Here is a 17,194-nt window from a genome sequence, read left to right as displayed (position 1 = left end):
TCCTGGCACTATAGCAATAAACTCACCACAAATGGACATTTTCAACATCTGCTTGTGGCTGCTCCCAGACTCCTTGTATTTCTCTGGGACACGTAGCTCTCTGTCTCCCAAGTGCAAACAGACACACCTAATTATGTATTAAGGTGTCTGAGAGGAGCTACTTGTTTTGATGACCAAAAAAAAAAAAGGCAAAAACAAAAAGAAGGGCCCGGTCTGCTCAGTTCGCTGTGGGGTGTGAGACAAACATACAGTAGTCCAGTAGCAGCTCCTCAAACAGTGGAAGTTCTCTGACTGCCAAGGACAAAATCCAAGTCCTATTTTTCTCAGCCTGCGAATAACGTCCACTGAGTCCCTTCCAGATGTGGACCAAAACAGCTGGCGCCTGGTCAAGAGAGATGGTGCCGCCACAGACGCACGGCCAAATCTACTCAATCTCTTCTAAAAAACTTAATTTTAGGGTGAAAAGAGGAAAGGAACAAAGGAGGAGGAGGGAGATAATTTGGTGTTAGTTATTTTCTTCTTCAGATCACAACAGCCATGCATGGCGACTAAAAAAAAAAATCAGCAGCCCATGAGAAAGGTAGCAGGAGAAAATAACTCTAGAGCACTGAACTAGAAATCGGAGACGTGGGTTCTCATCACAGAACTGCCCCTACCTACACGCCCTTCCCCTCCCTGACCTACACATTCCTCACAGGTAAAATGAGGGGATTTGATTAAATCATCTCCATGGGTTTTCCGGCTCTAAAATTCTGATTCTGTTACATATTAGACAACCCTGAGAATTCCAAAAATACCTTCAAAAATCCTACCAGACTGTTCCTGTAAAGAAAGGTCCCCATTCATTTCAAAAACAGTATTAGCTTTCAAAATGAGGTAATAAAGTTATACATCCAATGTGCAAAAAATATCCAGGTTTTCTAAGTGCAAAATGTCAAGTCAAAAATTTAGAATCTTTTTCCACAAAATAAAAAATATATAATTGTTAACAACAGTTTACAACACAGGCCAAAAGAAAATGGGAACACTATTGGATTTTTAAGAAAGTCTTTCAAGCTGGGCATGATGGCTCCCACCTGTAATCCTAGCACTCTGGGAGGCTGAGGAGGGAGGATCACTTGAGCTCAAGAGTTTGAGACCAGCCTGAGCAAGAGCGAGACCCCACCTCTACTAAAAATAGAAAAATAGCCAGTCATGGTGGCGCATGCCAATAGTCCCAGCTACTTGGGAGGCTGAGGCAGGAGGATCCCTTGAGCCCAGGAGTTTGAGGTTGCTGTGAGCTAGGCTGATGCCATGGCACTCTAGCCTGGGCACAGAGCAAGACTCTGTCTCCAAAAAAAAAAAAAAGTAAGTCCTTCATCTTTAAATTTAGCAGTAAAGGATGTTAAAACTAACTTTAGGCTCACATATTCAATGGAAGATATGATGTGTTATTCCTCTTTTTTGTTGTTGTTCTAGATTCTTTTTAAGCAAATTGTTTTGATCTGAATTATCTAAAGTTAAATAATTTTTATATCAACCTTTCCGACACTTACAGGGTAGGATATATTGTGCATAATTTAAGTAGCTTTAAGTTTCTTTGCCTCACATATAAAAACATATACTTTGAGGTTTTAAGCTTTCACTAATATGTACATTTTTAACCTCTAGAGTAAAATTTATGTTTTCAAAATTGAGAGGGAGATTATTTCCACTGTTATTTCTAGTTAGGAATTTGGTGAGTTTTACTTTGTTTGGGTCCTCTGACCTGCATCAAGCATGTTGGCTACTTAGTAAGGACTGCTAGTGTTACCCAGGCGTGGCCTGGAAAGACCAGTGCTATAATAATCCCTCTTGGAATGACACCCAAAGGCTTCTGTAGCAAAGTCTGGTTCTAATGTGGATACTTCTATGACAAAGCATAGTAGGGAAAAAGCACACTGTTTGGTGCCAAAAGACTTGGGGTTGAGTTTTCATTCTCCCTCTCTTTCGCTGTGTGACTCTAGACAAGTCTCCAAATGTGCCTGAGCCCTAAGTTCCTACTGGCAAAATACAGGGTATAATAATACTGATACTCCAATGAGTTGTTGTGATGATTAAATAAGATAATGCCTTGTGGGAGTGTTTTCTATATATTTAAAGCACTATCTAAATATTATTAGATATTAAGTTTTCCTACATACTTATATTTACCATCATCTTTGGACTTATGTGCTATGTAATTCTTCCCCTTTTCCTCTGTACTTTATTTGTCTTAGGTTCTAACACGGTGTTCCTTACCTGTACGCTTTAAATAATTTCTGCCATCAGAAAAGCTACTATTACAGATGGCCTGAGTTTCCTGGGTCTTTTTAATTTCCTCATTCTCTGGAGTCCCTGAATTAGAGCAGTAGAAGAGTTCCAGTCCACCCCCTCCCCCAAAAGATGCCTCTCCCTTCCTGGTGGAGTTCTCACCTTTTCTATGCACGTTCTTTTGCGCCTGGCAGAGTATCCACCTCTCTTGGCTGACCAGGCCTTTAGGCGAGCACCCTCTGGAGACAACAGCTTGAGAGGCTACCAGACACTTTGCATCTAACTGCACTGGGCTATGGGCCTCTTCATATGCTCTGTGATGCTGCGGGGATTCCAACAATCCTAACTCACAGATTGTACTTGTACCAATCTCTTTACTCTTTCTCTCTTTCCCTCAATGCCAACCTGGTTGTTATATTTTGTTAGAGCTTACTTGCCACATTTTTATATAACTGAAGGGTCTTATCTCAACATAAATGGCTCCAATTCGCCTTTTACATAACCTAAAGTGGAACTGCTTATTTGATTTTTATAAACATTAAGAAAGATTTTTTTTCAAAGTTTTAACTCTAAGTTCATTAAAATGTTGGTGGGAAGACCCCTGGAGGGGGGTTCACTTTGCTGAAATAGTTTTTCTCTTTTAGGTACGAGGCAACATGACCAGGAAGAGAAGGGAGATGGAACATAGCCATCTGTAGGAGCTGTGGCTTGGCAAGTCGGAAGCTGACACTCCAAATCCGATCTTGCAAAGTCTGCAAATGGGCTAAAAGACAACCACATCTCCAGTTTTTTTAGTTTTAAGGTCCTTAAACATATGTCTATTTACCTCTCTCCTTATCCACTTTTGCAGTGATTTTCAACGTTGTACTGTAGTGTTGTGAAAAAAAGATCAGTACCAAAGCCTCAAGCCTGACGGGGCCCTGAGAATGTGCAGGTCCTGCCCCTCATCTGAAGAGGAGGGGAATTCATTACACACATTCCTGCTGTCAGGATTAAGACCTCTTGTCTCATGGGGAGAAAACACCCTTTCCAATGGAGCTCTCTGCTTCACATTTTATTCCTTTTAAAGGTGACTTTTTCCAGTGGTTCCTTATCTGCTGTTTCTGATCTCTAGTGAGAAAACTCATATGGAATTTTTTGGCTTCTATTTACTGTACTCTTCTAAATGAAAAAGCAAGGGAAAGAGTATAGGTGGCTCACACCTATAATCCTAGCACTCTGGGAGGCCAAGGCAGGAGGATCGCTTGAGCCCAGGAGTTTGAGGTTGCAGTGAGTGAGCTATAATGACACCACTGCACTCTACCCAAGGTGACAGAGAGAGACTCTGTCCCAAAAAGAAAACCAAAAAAAAAAAAAGAAAACAAAAACCCTAGATGTGACAGCCAAAGAAACATCCAACCTATCATCCAGAGCCCCAACCTACAGTTTTCAGAGCTCTCAGAATTATTCTGGATTCCCTATGCTGACATCCTTCAAATTGTGTCTTCTTTTGAGTCTTTGAGCTTCCAAACCTCAAAACAAATCCATCAAATACATTTTAAGTAGGTTAGGTCACTGGGAAGTGTGCTCTCCCGACCCTGATTTTACTGCTTTCCTTTAAAACTAACCAACAAACAGTACTAATGGTTTTCAGTACACGCATCTCTCCACTTTGAAATTCCAGGAAGAAGAGGAAGCTTGGGTGCAAGGAGAGCAGGAATTTTGTTACTTCTCAAACAGGAAATGTAAGAAAAACTGCTCATATCTGCGTAAGATCTTGAAGCTAATTTCTAGAGCCCCAAATTGAATGTTTCATGAGGAAGAATATCCTTTTAGGGCACAGTTCAAGGATCCGAGAAGAGAGTGATCGCTTACTATAACTGCTATGCAATGGGCTCACCTATTTAATGCTTTCTCCTTTAACCTTGGCTTGTGATTATGAGATTCTGCTTAGAACAAATTCCTCATCCCTTATCAGTTCAAATTCCTTTCTATTTAAGATATACGCCAATTTCTCAGTCCCCTGTGAAGAAGCTGTGCTGGTTGTTGACTCTACCGGGGGACAAGTGCTGTGGTGTCCCGCCCAGCTGCACTTTTCTCAGTTGCAGGGTATTAGCTTGCAAGCCTGCAGTGACTGCTGGCCACTCCACACACTCTCCAGTATGTCATCTAACGAGCACCTGCCCAGCCAGACTGGTCACACCTACATGATGGCTTTCATTTCAGCCCATCTTAAAAGCAGTAAAAGGAATTGGTGTGTAGAAAGGCTATGGAAGATATGAAAGCACAGACTTTAAGAGAGTAAGGAGAACATATAATGCTGTTTTGGTTCCCAAAATTCATCTTGTTCTTGCACTTCACTGCACTGAATTCTGGATTTTCACAGTGCCACGGAAGAGGAATTCCATTTTGGCTCTCAAAATGGAATTCTGGCCTAAAATTTCCAGGTTGGTGGTTGTTTCATATTCACTTAATAACTCAAATAATTCCTGAATTACCACTTCACTTGGAGATGTATGAATAGTGTCTAAACATTAATTAATATTTTATACAATGCAATATTATTCCTTTTAAAGTAACTAACAATTGGGAGGAAGCATTCCTGAAACATTCTGATGATATAGGCAAAGCACTCTCTCTCTCCAATCCAGAGTGTCTCTATCCACGCCACTTCCAAGCAAGCCCAAGCCACCATCCTCTCACCAGGGTGATTGCCACAGCCTCCCAACCACGTTCCTTGCCTCCTCCCTCACCTCTTATAATTCTGTAACCAACAGCCAGAGTGATCTCTTGAAAATAGAAATCAATTTATATATCATGACCCTGCTCAAAATTAGCCAGTGGCTTACTACTACATGTAATAGCAAACCCAAACCTCTGGTCCTGACCAGTCGAGGCCCTGTGTAACTCTGACCCAGCCTATCTGAATTCGTGTCATCTACACACACCAGCCACTGGGTATTCTTCAAACATCCTCCATTCTTTCTGCCGCCAGGCCCTTGTACTATTATAGTTTTTCCCGCTGCCTAGAATGTCCTCCCTTCCTCCTGATCTTCACAAGGATAACTCTTTGTTATTTAGATCTCAGCTTAAATACTGACCCGCTCATTGCATCACCCTATTTTAGTTTTTACATAGCACATATCCCTAGGTAATATTTTCTCATTCTCAATTGCTCACCCTTCTGTAATAAAAGCCAAAATTTATTAAGTGCCAGGCATTATTCTAAGAGCTTTATACATATTAACTATCCTTTAGACTCCAATCATAACAACCTAGTGAGGCAGGTGTTTATTATTATTATACGCCCATTTTACCAATGAAGAAATTGAGGTACGAATGAGTTGATAAACCTCCCTAAGATCACACAGCTAGTGAGTGAAGAAGCCTGGATTTAAACCCAGAGAGCCTGGCTCCAAAGACTGAGTGTTTAATCACTGTTCCATATGCCAGTAGGAAAAGCCCCATGAGCTTTCTGTCTTGTTCCTTGGTTTATCTCCAGTGGGTAGAACAGTGCTCAAGAAAAGAGTGAACTGAAGGTTGGTAATAACTTGTATTAATAAATATTTTCATCATGTGGTCATAAAACACAATGACAGCAATGTTTCACTAAAAGAATTCTGTCATAATTCAAATCATATTTTCTCTAAATATATCTAAACTTCTTTAATATAGAAAGCCTGATCCTCTGATTCCATTTATTCTATTATTAACAGAATTCACCTGTTTTGTGTGTGTGTTAGTAACCCTTAACTTAAAAGATTTTCATTTCTCCAGTAAGATAAATTGTACTTCATTACAGCCGTTCTCAGATAAAGAGGATTAACACAGATAAATTACATAAAAGCATGTAAGGGAATACGAGATGTCAACAAAATAAAGTTCCTTAGTTTTAAATTAAATCTGGGGTTTCAAAATCTGTCTGTGGATTCTGACTCTTATGTACATATATGAGGCTTCACCTTAAACAGAGGTTCAACCGTGGTCAGGTGTCAAGGTCTAAATGTATAGTTTTTTGGCATTAATTAACCTGACCTTAGGTTGCTTCACATCAGAATCAACTAAAGTACAAAATGAAACTCTTCGTGTCATCTATAGTAGTTGTTCCTGTTAATTTATTATTTTTTCCAACAAATACAATCCTAGCCTTTATTGTTATTATTGATGACTAAATCTTTTCTGTACAAAACCTACCCTTTCAGGCCTTCATTTAGAATCACAGACATCCAAAGCTTTATGATGTACCTTGGAAAACAGCTAGCCTAACTAATTCAGCTCAGACATGAGGAAACTACGACCTATAGAAGCTAAGTGACCTGCTCAAGAGCTCAGAGGCACATCCAAAATTAAAGGAGAGGTTCCTCAATTCCCAGCCAAGTGCTATCCCCCACACGCTCCTAACAATGCTATGAGTGTTTAATCACTGTTCTACATGCCTGGGCCATGAAAGAAATATTTTCCTGATAAACCAAATCAATTCAACACAATTTTACTGGGCAACTGCTATTTCATCAGTGTTGAATTCAATCCTGCTCTGGGATGCATGTCTCACATCAAAAGTTTCAACCATTTGCTGCATTAAAGCAGTTATTTGAAGTTTTATTAACCCTTCAAAGGGTACCTGTGACACCTGCCAACTTCTAAGGTCAGAATACAACTTTAACTTTCTCTGTCAGCCACCTGGAGGGTCAAACTCTTTCCTTTTTGTAATCTTTTAGGTAAATTCTCCACCGTACCTTTAAGCCACACTGAGAATGTATTGTTTTCCTAAGGTGTAGTTTGGGAACTTACAGGTTTGTTTTCTTTAATGATGACTAGCATGACACTATTATCAGACTTTTTCCTCTTTTCTGAGCCTATTTTTGGTTCCTTTGTAGTTTTTATTTAGAAAAAGTTCTTCTTAATTATGTATGGATTTATTGTGACCACATCAATGGGTTTATTATTGATTTATCATAAATCACTGCCCTCTTTGGCACAGGTTAGAGTGTGTTTATAACCATCTTTATATTTGGTATTATTATTCCATTAACTATAGCATCATTACTAATCACCACAGGGAGCTGGAATGGTGACCATTTTGGATGGAGAAAGAGTGATAAACTTTAGATACAGAAACACTATGCTTGGCTGCATTTCTGGGTTGGTCACTTGAGGTCACAGTCTTTCTGGAAAAAATAGGACACCTTCCTGCTTAAGAAATCCTTTGAGATATTTAGGAACAATGTTGCCTGAGTAGTATTTTGGGTTTATTTACATGACTTTCATGGATTTGAAATTCATTAATTTCTTGAGTCACATAAAAAAATTTAGACTGTCTACTCAAATGGGGTCCTAGATTTGCCTCAGAACAACTTACTTAAATCAACCCAATTTAATAATAATATGCCTTCTTGTTTGCTTTTCATGAAAACAAACAAAAACGAAGTCTGAAAAGGACTTTGAACTGTTCTAAATAAACTGTTGTCCACAAACAACTTTGAACAATTCAAGTGCTGTCATTTGTATTTTACTACATAGAATTTTTATTATAAAAAAGCTTCTTATTTAGTTACGTCTTTTTAAAGGTTCTCCTTATAACTATTTCTGCATATTAGCAAACCTAGTAGTTAATTTAAAAATAATCATATAGTTTCTGTCTCTTTTCTACGCACAGTGATCAATTAATATTTCCTGATAAATCAGTGCTCAATTAAGTAACCAAGTAATACTAAGACATAGAAATATCAGTGGTCCTATTTTTCTTGAAAAAAGTATTACCTTGGCTGATATTTATTAATATCACAAATAATAGACCTGTCAAGAATATTTACATATATATTCATTCTAAATGTAGTGAGTAGGTAAATACATGCATATGGGCATGTATGTGCTAAAGCACAGAGCTAACAGTGTTGTTTTATTTTATTAGAGATGCTGGCAAATTCTATAATATAACACATGCTGGGACCATATTTGTGCACATGAAATATGAGATTAAGGTAAATAGCAATTGTCACTAGTCTCCTATAGAACCCCACTTCTATATCTGTTAGCCAATTTCTAATGGCAGTCGTAGCATAAGTAACCCTAAAGCATGCAGCACTAACTATTGGGTAGACATTCCTGCTAAATTCAAGTACTTTCCGTGACATATACATGTACAGCATTAAAGTAGGAATTACAGAGAGACAGAAAAGGATTAGAAGGCCAGGCCCTTGGCCAGTGGGAGCTTTCTGGAGAGATAGCAAAGGATTAAAAAGCCAGGCCCTTGGCCTAGGGGAGGTTTCTATATAGCTGGGAAAAGACAAGATCTTATATATTCTTGTCACATCTTAAGAAACATTATGAAGCCACACATATCAACATATGTAATTTTTTATGTTGAAAATGTAATTGTTGCAGCAATTCAAAGTAAAAGTATACTCTGAACAGAATGAAAATGATTTTTTTTAGTTTCCTAAAGGAGACGGCTTTAAGTAGGTTATGGATATGAATTAATAGAGCAGAGGGGCAAAAGAGATCTCCTTTCCCTAAAATCCTGAGCATTCTTTGAAGATTTTGGCATAGACATGGGCTGCTATCATAATGCAACTGTATCATATGTGCTTTATGTTGTCTCCTAAATGAGAATGAAAGCCTCCTGAAGGCAGAGACTATGTCTTCTATTTCTTTTTTATTCCTTTGCCTGCCTAAGCACATTTTAGGTATATCCCAAATATTTGCTGAGCTGAATTGAAATGACTGAAATGAATTGAATAAAAGCATCCCACACAGGAAGGAATGCAAGTCAAGAGGCCACTAATATAATGTATGACATTATTAAAATCTAAAAAGTTCTAGACAGGCAGAATTATTGCCTGAATTAAATAAGATCAAACCTAACAGGAATAACTATAAAGTAACATATTTGAATCTAAAAAGAACAGCTGTAAAAGTAAAAAAATAGGAGAAATGTAGCTTGACGGAAGTGGCAAATATGAGAAAACTGTAACATGGTCAGTCACCCAAAGAACAAAGGCCACGTTAGCCCGCACTGAGAGAGGCTGAGAGTGAAGGGGGAGTCCGGCTGTGGGTACCAGGCACGAAGAGGGCACTGACCAGAACAGTAACATGACGTGAAACCGTATCATACAGAAAGGGTTAAAAAGCAGGGGTGGGAGGGACAGGAAAAATTCAGCCTGAAGAAGGTAAGACTTCATGAGAAATGATAGTTGTTCAAAACCAGATCTTTTGCTTTGTTTTAGAGAAACAGCTTTGCTTCAGTTTACACTTAGTTAATATAATTTCTATCATTTTCTCAGAGAAGACTTTGACACGTTATTACTCGATGGCTATAAGTAATGTCAGACTCTAAATTAGAAATAAAAAATTCTATTTGATCATTTGGTTTCAAGCTGGACTTAAAGTATGTTTTGGCATTGTTACTAACTGTTAGCAGCAAGTTCTGGAAACAGATGAAGTCTTGATATGTGTTCTAAATATGAAACACATTGCAAAAAGACTTGGAGATAAAAATATATACTGCTTATGCACACTCTTACTGAGCTATTTCCTGTCCTTATCAACAACGAAAGTTTCTCTTGTTTTGCCCTTTCTTTGTTGTTCCAGGTGAACAAGATCTTCTTTTTTCTTTTTCCCTTTCTTCTTCCCTTTCTTCCTCTAAATGTCTATCTTCCTCTTTTTTTTCTATCTTCTTTCCCACTAATACTTGCTTAGCAAACACTACTGAGCACCTACTATGTGGCAAAAACTGTACTAGGTTATAAGGACTCAAAAATATGTAAAACATAGTCACTGTCCTTGAGAAGCTGACCTTTTTTATAGAAGGATAATGGCATGCAATCAAATTATTATACTGAAGGAAGATGTATACACAGTAGAGGTGTGTCCAAAGTACAGAGATGACACAAAAATGGGTGTAGATGAAAGAACAGCTCAACACATGGGTGTAGACAAGAGAGCGGTTGGTTCACTGTGAAGAAAGCTGTGGCTGGGAAAGGGATGTTTGAGAGGGAACAACAGGGCCCTGCCCACTGATGCAAAGAAGTGGGCTGGCACCGAAGTGGGAAACACCACAGCAAACTTAAGGAACGCCAGGTATTTTTTTAAGAGAAAAGGAGCACCCTTTACCTAGAAAAGTCAAATATTGTGGGAAGCAGCTGAACAGTCACATAATGAATTGTTATTTTTAATGAGGTTTGTTCCATATTTGAATTGATATGAATGATCATCTAAAAGTAAATTTTCAAGAATTTATCTATGAGAAAAATGAAGAGAAAATTTCTAATTAAAAAAATGCACCAAAGTTATGGAAACCCATTTGGTGACAATTGCTGTGATAAAGAAAGTGCTTCCCCAGGAAGAAATGTATGAAATGCTTCCTAGTAAGAAATATCAGTGGCAAAGTTAGTAACAAAATGAAAGGGGGAGGTGGCATTCTAGGTGCAGGGAGAGCATCCTTCATGTCTTTAAAAATGTAATAGCATCTTTACAATGGAATACTACTAAGTGATAAAACAAAATGCACTATTAAGCCCTGAAAAGATGCAGAGGGACCTTAAATGCATACTAGATGAAAGAAGCCAGTCTGAAAAAGCTACATATTATATGATTCCCACTATATGACATTCTGGAAAAGACAAAACTATGGAGACAATAAAATATCTGTTGTTGCCACAGACTGGGGCGGATGGGGAAAGAGAAGGGAAAGAAAGATGAACAAGTGGTGTACAAGGGATTTTTTGGGCAGTGAAACTATTCTGTATGATTCTATAATGGTGGCTACATCACATTACGCATTTGGTAAAACCCAGAGGGCTGCACAATACAGAGAGTGAGCCTTAATGTAAACTGTGGACTTTATTTAATAGCAACGTATCAATATTGGTTCATCAATTATTACAAATACCACACAAATGCAAGACAGGAGAGAGAGGGGGATATGGAAAGCCTCTGTACTTTCTGCTCAATTTTTCTGTAAACCTAGAAGTGCTCTAAAATATAAAGTACTAATTTTAAGACACATACAAAACAGCACATTTCTACTCTTTTGACGGTAATGACGCGACTTAGCTTTTCCACTAGCATTTATCAGTAAGGCAAACTTTCTTTACTAAAAGCCCTAAGAACATCAAATCCCTTAACAGGTATCATCTTACTCCTGGCAGAACCTCTGAGACATGTGGACGGACAACTTCCAGTAATTCATTAACATGGGCACAATAAATTAACTGACATGTTTGCGAATAGTAAAAAGACTCTTCAGTGACATTGAAACTAAAACTCAGGTTTCCTAAGCTATATTACCCCCACCCTCTTAGATTCCAGTGCACCACAGAAGCCATCGTATCATTAGAAAATTAATACTTTGGGTGAAACGGGGTTCACACTCCCAAGTTTTCTTCTATGAAAAGAAGGAGATTGCAGCAAACCTGTCAATAAAATTTATAACCATGTGTTCGCCATCCTTGCATAAGCATGATTCCTTTCATTACTAAATCTCTTCCCTATGTGTGGGTGGTTGTACATGTGTCAGAAATAAATCCCCACAAAAACAACTGACAAGAACCATGTATAAAATCAGAGTCAGACCATGTACACCGGTTTCATTCTGAGCTTTGGTACCTCAGCCTAGCTACAAATAACAGTAATTAATCATATAACCAAGCTTAGTCAACTTCGTGAGCTGGCCCAACTATCTCCAACTGATCTAGTAGAAATGGAAACCACTTCTTTGGGCGTCAGCACCAGTAAATCAGAAGTTAGAGTAAACTGAGGTTCAGATAAGATTAAAACACCATCTGCTCATGTCAAAAGATAACCTATTTTTGGGGAAAGCAAGATGCGTTTCAACTTAATAGAATGCAAAAATAATCCAATCAATCAGAGTCAATATAATAAGGTAGAATATTGAACATTCAATTGTTAACACAGGGCTTGCCTTTGTTTAGGGTCCATTAAATTTAATAACTTCCCCCCTCTGTGGCTGTAAACAGAGAACTTCTTCAAAATAAGAGTGGCTCCTGTTAAACTTAATTACTTGCCCATGGCTGCTGTAGCAGAGGAATGCCTACCAAACAGGTGGCTCTTAATAAAGGAATGGCCGTGTAGTAAAAAGTAGATGCTCTAGTGTTTTATTATGGTTGCTTTAACTTTCTGGTTTATTAGTATTAATTGGTGGAGTTTTCTTTTTAACCTTTCTTAAGGCATTGCTCCCTCCTGTGAGTTAAGAGCTGCTCTGCTAAAATAAATGTTCACATATACTTGACAAATTACTGAAGCTGCTGGTTTCAAGAACTTGACTCAGGAGACTTGACGGAAACTTCGTTATAAGGGACATTTTTAAATGAACTACATCAAACACCACTGGGTTTGAAATTATAATCCTTCTGACAGACCTTGAATGATCAAATGGGGATTTTCCAGTGACAATTTCTAGATCCTGTGGTAGTGATGAAATAATTTTTATTTTATTTAAAAATTAGTTTTAATTTTATTTATTAATTTTAATGCCTATTCTACTGACCTCTGGAATATTTTAGTTTAGCAACCAAGAGTCATAAAAATGAAGACATCTTCAATAGTCCTGTGCAGTTGATTAAGTGGAATTTTTTAATATTTAAATATTTTGAAAGAAGAGATTCAATACTATTGCCAAAACAGAAAAAAAAAATAATAACCTTCAGAAAGATTACAGTTCTTAACTCTGTCCCATGTAAAAAAAAAAAAAAAAAAAAAATCCCACAAAGGCAGAGAAAAATCCTCCATACAACCTGTAGTGGCCTTTCCCAGAGTAGCTGAGGCAGCCAATATCTGTGATCCTTTCCTGTGCATCTCTAATTAATGCATCCTAAGTCTAAGAGGCCTTCAGAATGCATGAGAAAGGTCCATAGGCACAATGACCAAGATCACAGAAAAATGCCTATGTAAATCTCTTCCACCTCATGTATGCCAAACAGTGGTGCAGATTTAGATTAACCTAAAATTAATCTAAGCTACTTCACTTAAGTGGGTAGGTTAGTGGAGGAGTTTTGTGCAGTGAAAAAAACCTGTGTAGGTTCTCCTTTAGAAGGCTACCAAGAGCTCATACTCTGACCCGCAAGTCAAAGAATCAGACTCAATAAACAGCTGTGTGTCTTTCCATAGTAGAATAATTACATAAAATACATTTTGAAAGTCAGCAATTATTTACTTACATAGTATTTTGTAATGACTTCCAGAAAAGTAATTATAATCTTTGTGTCAAGCCTCACAAGTGCTTTGAACATCAAAATCACCATAGGTGATAATATTACAATTATATAGACATGTAATGGTTTGGGTTTCGTAAAGCTTGCTGGTCCTTGCTTTGCCACACCTTGCTCTTTAATAGAATCAAAGAGAAATAACTTTGGCTATCTCTGTACAGTGAATATTATTTTAGGACCATATAAGATGAAGTGAGATAATGTATAAAATCACCTGGAGGTGAGAGTGCAACTTAAAAACAGATGATTATAAGATAAGGCCATACTGGTGGGGGAGGAGGACCAAGCCTACAGGGCTTCTTCTGCACTGTAATGTCACTAGACTGGTTTCAGATAAGTAGTGCTTGATTTTTACAATTCAAATGAATACGATTCAAACTCTTTACAGTTAGGTAGATCCCTGCTAGTCAATTACATGGCAGTAACTTATTATTCGGTTATAAACCTACAACTGCTACTGTTGTTCTATTATCATATTGAAGGCTACCCAAGGTTAGGAGATACTTCCTGAATCGTTGTACTGCACATTTGAACTTGAAGATATCTAGTAGTGTATCTTTCTTAGCAGTAAAGTAGGAATTGTAAGTAACATACCTTTTATCATTTTATTATCTTATTTGTTTATACCTTGCTTCCAGAAAAGGTTTGAGAAAGACTACACGAACTATATGATACAATATCATTGTCATTATTATAATTCATTAAGTTCTAGAATTGTAGCCAGGCTTAAAAAATTACTAAGAAAGGAGAACCAAAAGTTATAAAATTGGATTATCTGAAGATCTTTCAAAAGATTAAATCGTGGTCTTTCTTTGGAATGGTCTTTTAGGATGAAATGGAATTTCTTCGGAAACAGTTCCTTCTGAAAGATCTTTCTGGTTGCTTTTATTCCTATGATCCCTTGGAACAGAACATTATCATGCCTAGTTAACCCCACATTTTATTTCTATTTTCCAACATAATAGAAGAGTTATTTTCTCTTAATGTTTTATTGACTTTTTTGTGAATGGTTCCCAATTGCTTTTAGCTCTATAAATATTTATTTTAAATCTATAGAATAAAAATAACGGTAAACATTTGAGTATTTCTATGTGCTAGGTACTGTGTTAAGTACTTTGTGAATGCCATGTGAGTATTAACTCATTTAAATATTTAAATAATCCAAGAGCTTTTTATTTTAAGTATGCGGTGATTTTGTAAAGCAAATAATCTGCTTTAAAAGTTCAGATTTTTATTTATTTCATTCATTTAAACCAAGGCTTGCCTGCAAATTCTATATGGATATACAATTTTTACAAAACACCTTTAGCTTCATAACATCAGCTATAATCTATTTGGTACATACTGTGTGTCAGCCCTGTCCTAAGCACTTTATATTATCTCATTTAATCTTTTTTTTTTTTTTTTGAGACAGAGTGTCACTTTGTTGCCCGGGCTAGAGTGAGTGCCGTGGCATCAGCCTAGCTCACAGCAACCTCAAACTCCTGGGCTTAAGCGATCCTACTGCCTCAGCCTCCCTAGTAGCTGGGACTACAGGCATGAGCCACCATGCCCGGCTAATTTTTTTGTATATATATTTTTTAGTTGGCCAGATAATTTCTTTCTATTTTTAGTAGAGACGGGGTCTCACTCTTGCTCAGGCTGGTCTCGAACTCCTGACCTCGAGCGATCCACCCGCCTCGGCCTCCCAGAGCTAGGATTACAGGCGTGAGCCACCGCGCCCGGCCTCTCATTTAATCTTTACAACCCTAGATGATAAGTATGATATCCCTATTTTACAAATAATAAAGCTAAGTTTCAGAAAAGTAAGAAGTTTGTCTGATACGTGTTTGAGCTGGGATTCAAACCCGGATCTGAATTTCCAATCCTATGGTGTAAGTGAAAAATTTTATTCTTTCTCACCCAAAATCATATGAGAACATTTTGTGTATCCTTTCAAATACGGAGATGAGAATCGATTTCTGTGCATAAAACATGAACTGTTCTGGAAAGCTTCTCAAAAAGTGACCACAGGACCACTTGTGGATGGGAAGAGAGGTTAATATTTAGCTGTCCATGTTACATGGAAACGGCATTATTTGGCACAGAGCATGATGAGGAATGAACTCAAGCCAAAGGATTTTATTTACCAAAGCACCAAAAAACTAAAAAATAAAAAACCCTCATTCGCAAGTCTCACTTGTAAGAGCCTCTAGGTAATAGACCTTAGGGATGGCTTTAGGCATTGAGTGGACTAACAGCAAAATAAAAATCGTGCACCTTGCTACCTGGGAACCTATAAGACACGCTCCTCCCCAAGAAGGTTCCCAGGGAAGTGAAAATGGTGTGCACTCCAGGTGACATGGTCCCCAAGTCCACCACGCACAGCCCCACAGTCCAGAGTCAGGCCAGGTAAATCAGGGTTCCTCCAGTTCCCTGACAGTCCTGTCTAGCTGTTTCTTCCTGTTTCCCTGCATGCTGACAAGAGGGATTTTCTGTTCTCTTTAATGTTTACACAGAACCTCCCACCCTGGCACCATGTTACTTTACCAGTAACAATTCACAGAAATGTTTGGGGTGGGAGGAAAAAACTGGACTAAACTCAGTTTTAAACTAGTTTAAAGCAGAGGCTCCTTCCTACCTTTGGCCTAAGATCAATATAGGCCTGGATAATTAATCATTTTCGGCTCCTGCCTGCTGTGTAGAATGGGAAAAGTTGCATTGTTTTATGGAAATGTTTTAAGTAATCTTCAGTAAATTGACTTGAAATAATATGGCTGTTTTGCATTATACATGTAAATGATAAACAATAATGACTACCAATTTACACAGCCTTTTTACAGTGTTATTTTCAATGGTTTTCCTGGTGAATTCATATAGGAATATACCTTAGTAAGAAAATGCTGTAGATAAGTGTCTTTATTGCTTTAATCACTCCCTAAGGTTTTCTCTCCAGGTACTGCTAAAGAAAAAAAGAGCAAAACCTGCTTCAGCCACAGAGGGTTGGGCAGATGGAAGACCCAGGGGACCCTAAACAGAAGCAAGTTTGCACAAGTCTATTCTGTCAAAGTGTCATTTTGGCCCTATGTAAAACAAAACAGACTCTCAGTATGAAATACAGAAGGAATAACCAAAACTAACTCAACACCATCAAACACTGTGCCTTTAATCCCGTATCAGCCTTTGTGCCTTGTGTCTTATGCCTCCCTTGTGCCTTACTCATTCTTTCCTGTGTCTTTAACTGATGTTTGCCTCAAGGACATGCTGATTCCAGGCAAGGGAAATGATAACTAAAATTCTATACTCTGTACAATTCCCCAATACATACCATGTGATTCATAAAAATAATAACAGCAGTCATAATGAAAAGTGGTAACATGGTTTTCCAAAGAATCTTGCAGTTCTCCCTCCACCCCTCTTCTTTCCCTACTCACCCCCATGGTAGTCCATCTGCTGCGGAAAATGTGAAGGCACTAGGACCAGAGAGCCCTTTCCTGCTATTTGCTTGAGAAACAAAGCCTTCCCTCCTCCCAAGTTGAAAGAAATAAAGGAGTCTGAACTAATCAAAACCTGCAAGCCTGCTGGTGGAGCTTCAGCTTGTCAGTGATGCAACTCAGCGGAGTGAGTAACGGCTTCGAGCTTTGCGGAAAATGAGAGAGGGACAGAAACAGAGACAGAAACACAAAGAGAAAGAAAGAAAGACATTAACCTGGCCAGGAGTCAAACAGGTGCATGGG

General features: G+C 38.1%; 1 protein-coding gene across 3 annotated transcripts in view; it reads right to left on the bottom strand.

Annotated features, from left to right (window-relative positions):
* The window catches only part of RUNX2 (RUNX family transcription factor 2), a 126,485-nt gene that overhangs the window by 17,610 nt on the left and 91,681 nt on the right, over positions 1-17,194 (bottom strand). The gene's annotated exons all lie outside the window — the stretch shown is intronic.

This window comes from Lemur catta, chromosome 2 (genome assembly GCF_020740605.2).
Source record: "Lemur catta isolate mLemCat1 chromosome 2, mLemCat1.pri, whole genome shotgun sequence".
Taxonomy (NCBI): domain Eukaryota; kingdom Metazoa; phylum Chordata; class Mammalia; order Primates; family Lemuridae; genus Lemur; species Lemur catta.
This window is presented reverse-complemented; position numbering and strand designations above follow the sequence as displayed.